Source organism: Ailuropoda melanoleuca, chromosome 13 (assembly GCF_002007445.2).
Source record: "Ailuropoda melanoleuca isolate Jingjing chromosome 13, ASM200744v2, whole genome shotgun sequence".
Classification (NCBI taxonomy): Eukaryota; Metazoa; Chordata; class Mammalia; order Carnivora; family Ursidae; genus Ailuropoda; species Ailuropoda melanoleuca.
Genome location: NC_048230.1, coordinates 42941832 through 42947687, shown reverse-complemented (window position 1 = coordinate 42947687; position 5856 = coordinate 42941832). Strand labels below are relative to the sequence as shown.

The window sequence follows — 5856 nt, the reverse complement described above, 5'->3', positions numbered from 1 at the left end:
CCCCCCCCTTCCCGCCTCCACCAGCCAGCACTGAGGACCAAGGCTGCCACCCCAGTCCCTCCGGGGGACTGGAGGGCTCCCTGCGGCTCCCTGCGTGGGCTCCTGCTCACTGCCACTGGAAGCAGTACTTAACCCCTCGTTCCCCTTCTGAGAGTTTCAGGGAGAGCGATGGCGTGGGTGAGGTGGGAAACCCTGGGGGTTTCGGGAGCAGAGGCCCAGTGACGTGGGTGCACCCAGGCCAGCCAGTCTGGGCCTGGTGAAGCAGCTGTGTGCAAGAGGGACTGCCAGTGGCGTATAGGCTGTTTGCCTCGGAGCCGCTGGGGTTTTCTGGCATGAGGTGCCCATTTCCAACAGCAGTTCCCTCCCCCATAAAAAGAGGACTTAAATGATTTATCTGATCCACCCTCCAGGGGCCTGGGGCTTAGAGAGACCTCCATCCACCTCCCTGGGTCCTTGGGTCGTCTCAGGATGCTGGGAGAAGCTGGGAATCCAGGAAGTCCTCCCCAGGCCTGGCTTCTCTGGTTGCCTCGCCTTCTTTGCGAATGCCGCTTGCCCATTGCCCTCCGACAGGAGCAGAAGCACAGCTAGGTGTATTCACTGCCCTTCCGCAGGGGCCAGAGTCTGGGCTGGAGGGAAGGCAGAGGCCCCGGTGGCCCCCTGCCACCTAGGGCTCCCTGGGCTTGCAGCCCAGCGGCAGCACCAAGGACAGGGCCAGGGGCCTGAGGCCGACGCTCTCACCCTCCTGCCTCTGATATTGTACGGGGCCGCTGGGGGCGCTGCGGGCGCTCGCCCTCACCCTGCTGGGGGAAGGGGAGGGCTCCTGAGGTGCATGCAGAGCTAGGGGAGCCCAGGGCCAGTGAAGAGGCAGATTTAGGAAGGAGGCAGGTGGGCCTTCTGTGGTGTTCCTGCCACTTACTCAACTTTGATCGTTGCCAATGGGTTGTGGGAGAAATGGAGAGAAATTATGGAGCTCTTTGATACCTGGGGATGTCTGAGACATACATGGCAGCAGCCAGAAACAATGCTACCCCCTGTTGTGGATCCTTGCCAGCCTGGTAGAGCTCAGGCCTGTCTCTACCTTGCAGACTTCTTCCCAGCTCCTCCTTCAGCCATGGCCTGAGGCTCCTTCATTCTGTGATGTGTGCAAGTTGGAGGCGCTTTGCTGTTAAGGGCAGAGATAGAGGCCGATTTATCCCCACCTCCTCCTGCACATGCATGCTATTTGGTGCATGCTTGTGGAATCAGCAGTGAAGGAATGTACACGTGAAGGGGGCTCCTGTCCCACCCGAAGTGTCAGGGGAATGGGGGGCGGAGGGCCCTATATCGGGCGTGGAGGGGCCGCGCCGTGGGAGACGGCTCGGTGAGCCCAGCTCCACATGGGAATGGTGTTTTCCCGGGGTTGCAGCGTGGGGCTCACCTCCTGCAGCCCTTCCTCCGGCCCGGCTGTCTGTGTGTGTGCAGTCTGTGGTCAGTTGTCTCTCTGCTCATTTATTGCCACACTCCTTCTCGATGCTCTGTTACAAAGACAAATGGAACCTGACGCACAGCTGACATTGGGTGAGGAAATTTTTTATTTTTAAACCAGTGAAGGGGAAAAACCGTCTTGAAACTTTCCCCCCTTGAACAGAGATGCTCCTTCTTGGGCGCCTGCCTTTCCCCAAATCCCTGCCCGAGGCAGGCCTTCCCTTCCGCACCACGGACTGGCTTTATGAACACATCCCATTTGCACCTACGTCTTTTTGATGAGCTGCAGTGTCTCCCCACGTTCTTTTATAAAAGCAGCACGTCATTTTCACAGGTTCATGAAACATTCAGGCAACCACAACATCTTTTCTGCAACCCCTCTGCAGTAGGGTTCTCTCTGAACCATCACTGTCTCTTTTATTCATAACATGCTGGGTCCATCTCTCCGACTTCTCGCTGTCTGTGTGTCTGTCTGTCTCTGCTGCCCCCCTTCACATCCTTGTTTTCCCCTGTACTTTCTGAGTGACGCGGGCACTTCGTATGTGACCCTTTGCCGGCGTTACCTGTGAGCGCTGAGAACAGCTTTCAATTAACAGTTGGATGGTGGTAATAACTGAGTACACAGTGGGGTCTGTTCTTTGTGGGGGGCTCTGCAGACAGCGGGAGGAACGTCCTCAGTCGAATACCTCGTGACAAGGGCTGATTTGGTGTATAGGATATACGTTTTGACGTCAGCGCTCTAAGTAAATTACTTTGCTGTAGCAGTTTTCTCCAGCACATGAGCTGCCACCAAATCATAGACGTAAGGAAGGTGACTTGAGATAACAAAGAACATACCACCTGCTACTTTATTTGAAAGTGTGTCCTTTAAAAAGGTGGGGGAAGCTCACAGTATACAAATTGCATTTTGGAAAGTGTTGCCAGTCTAGGTAGAGCCGACTCGAGGCACGAGGGATGGCCAGCCGGTGGGGGCCTCGGGGCCCAGCAAAGATGTCAATTTTATTTTACATTAGGGGCCTTAAAGATGTGCTCAGCTGGGTGATAGGGACAGCTTCCTTTGAATGTAGTCTCCGCTCTTCCTGTGTAGCTCAGGGCTGGTTCCTGCTGACCCCACTAACTTGTTAGCATCACCGTCATGTTGTGGGCTGGGGCCTTTAGACTCTGTGGTGTTCTCTGTGGGAGCCAGAGCAAAGTCTCAGCAGAAAAACAGAAGGGAGAATATATGTGTTTTTAGCAGAATTTCACCCACTTACTGCTATGGTTAGTGGCTGTGCTGAGATCTTCCCCCCAAGGTTCTAGAATAACAGGGGCATGGGCGAAGCAAGTGCACTGTACCTGGCCATGCCAGGCTGCTTCTGAGGTCCGCTCCTGGTCATCGGTGCCGTGTGTGCAGGTGTCCGCCAGGTGTCTGCTGAATGCTGTGGGGGGTGAGCCAGCCCTTCCGGCCCGGCACAGCGCTGGGCAGTGACTGGGAACCAGGAGGAGAGGCAGGTGCACGTATGTCTAAATTAGCCCTTTTAGAAAACAGCCCCACTTGCAGGGGAGGGAACTGCCTGGGGACAGACACCTGCTACCAGCCAGACTCTGCACACTTAATCAGGTTCCTTTTGGGGGGCCAGAAAAGATCATAACTTGTATCTTTTGTACATAAGAGAGGAGGATCCATGTGCCTTTATTTCTCTGAGACATCTTGGTTTCACTTCAAAATTCTCCTTCCACCAAAACATATAAGCAAGAAGTAATACAACCCCCCCCAAAAGATCCCTTCTCGCAGGGCCACCAATACAGTTGTGTGGACAGTGTACTGCACAAGCCTGGGGCACATTTGGAGTTCTGCCTGTGAGCAGCTGGAACACTGCAGCCCCGCTCACCAGTGTCTCCTTGTTTGTGACACCCCCAAATGAGACTGAGGGATGACAAATTGCAGGGGGACAGGAAAGGTGGCCCTCTGGGGCCGGGGCCCTTCCCCTGTCCCCCTGCAGTTTGTATCTTTGGGCCCCAGGTGACTGGTGATTCCATGTCTCAGGATAGTTTTCTTTTAGGCCAGGTAATGAGAGCACAGAGAAGCACCTTGTTCTCAGCACTGAAGCCTCTGTGTGTAAAAACGGGAACCTCTGTGAAAGCCGAGGAACGTAGAGTTCACTTGTATTACAAAGGCGGATGGGTACAACTGGGGATTTAGGGAGGAGCAAACACCCAGGTACATTTGGAAGTAATTTCTTGCTAAACGAATAGTTTAAAATCCTTGCTGAATATAAATTAGGGGTTTCTCTACTGGATTAAATAGAAAATAACTCTGAGATCTTCTGGAACTTTTCTTCTAAGGATTGTTTGCAGGGCAGTGCTCCCGGGTCTGTACGTAGTTGCTGCTGGGCACCTTAAAGCCCCAGTTCGTGCTGGTGACTTCTCCACCACCCCACATTTTTTTCTTTCCTGTTGGCAGTAGGCAGGAGGGGTTCTGCAGCTGGCTGCACACCCCGTGTGTCCCTGCGTCCCATTACCTCGGGACCCAAGGAGAAAAACGCAGATCAGAAAGGGTTGTGTTCTGGCTCCTGTCCGGCTCCACCAGGGCCTGCTGACTCATCCTCACAGCCTTGCCTCTCCCCGGGGGTCTAGTCTGAACCCTCCATTACTGTCCTTGTTAACAGGGATTCCCTGAGATTGCATGGCACTGGCGTTCCTCTCTGGGGCTGATCGTCTAAGAACCACCCTTCACCCCCAGGACACACACATTTAGATGCACATTTAAATGCTGCGCAACTTCTGAGCAAAGCTGTAAGTTCATTACCTTGCTGGAGACCTCAAGGCCACTGGGGCGGCAGCACTGCTGGTCAGTGCAGACGTCCCCACCCTGTGACTGGGGTGAGCTCTCAAACCCATTTACTCAGCTGGGCCGTGGGGAGGCAGCCGCTGTCAAGGAGCTGGCACTTAGTAGGCACACGGCGGCTGGTGGGGAGCGCGGCCTTCTCTGGGGCCTCCTCCTGCCACAGGCATGTTCATCGTGTCCAAGTTAAGGACGTGGACTCCGCACTGTCTCCTGTGGCCACAAGGAGATGACATGGTGCTCAAATGGTTCCAGATGCCAAGATGGAAATGAGTGAGTGTCTCTCTGTAGTATCTCTTACGTGGGTGGCCAGGAGGCATCCCCAGGAGCAGCCCAGCGGCTCATGCTCTCAGGAAGAGGCCAGGCAGAGGGACACGAGTCAGGTTCTGTCTGTGGGGCCGTGGACCCAGGGCTCGCCCTCACCTGGGCCCTGGGAGAGTGGAGGGCTCTTGTCTGCTCATGCTGTGTTGCCTCAGTGGGCCACCTCTCCCTCCTCATGCTTGTGCTCCTTGGAGGGGGGGCCATCTGAAGAACCACAGTTGGGGGGTGCTGCAACTGGGTTCTTTGCTTTTGCAGGAGTGGCTTTGGATTTTAAGAGTTGGGGGCCCTAGGTCATTGCCAGCTGGGTTTTCCACGAGTGGCAGTGAAAGGAAGAAGAATTTTGACCCCACCCCCGCCACCACCCTTCCCAGGCTCCTCTGAGTCCGTGGATCGCCACCATAGCGCTTGCTCATAGAGAAACTCTGTCCCACCTGTGCCTTCAGTGCGGAGATGAGTGGCAAACCAAAGCATGGTCCTGCAAAAACCATTAGCAATAAACATGAAGCGTGTGTGTCTTTCTGGAATGCTGACTCTTCCTCATTGAAGGGACCACCGCGGTTCCGTTAGGCACGGCCGGGGCCCCCGCTGCAGGGACAGGTGAGGTAGAAACGGGGCGCGAAGGGCTGCCTACATAGGCTTCTTGTCGACTGGGGGTGGGGCTGTGGTTCACCACCTTCCCCGCCGCGCTCCCTGAGCGGCCCATAATGGACTTGATTGCGCTCGCTGCTGCTTTGTAGGGGTGCCATCCATGGGTACAGTAGTCAAGTGTTTTGGGATCTTAGCAGAAAAGAGAAGGGCTGGGGAAATCTAAGGAGACTTATTATTTTCGGTGGTGTCATATTATAAGCAGCGCTTGTGGACAGCCCACGCCACGTCGCCTGTTGTCATGACGGACAACAGGGAGCAGAAGCTGGATGATGACCTTTGTTTGCTGGGGAGCCCGTTCCCCTTGTCCTCACCACAAAAGCCTTTCTGCGGGGTCTGGGACAACTTTCCAGCATGGCTGCCAGCGAGGACATTTTTCTTTCTCACCGCAGACCTTTCCTAGGACAATTAAGAAGAATGCACATAGAATCCTTATTCTTTTGACTCTTCCAGAATCCCCTGGCCATGCCTGCCATCTCTCTGCAAGTTTGCCCTTGAGTTGGAGGATACGTGTGTGACTCTCTCTGTGAATTGGTGATACTGCAACGATGGGCATTTGCTTTCCTGACGTGTCCGTGCTGAGTGTGTGGCTGCTTCCCCCC

General features: G+C 54.9%; 1 protein-coding gene; it reads left to right on the top strand.

Moving 5' to 3' along the window:
• RBFOX3 (RNA binding fox-1 homolog 3) overlaps positions 1 to 5856 on the top strand; it is a 422918-nt gene that overhangs the window by 47111 nt on the left and 369951 nt on the right.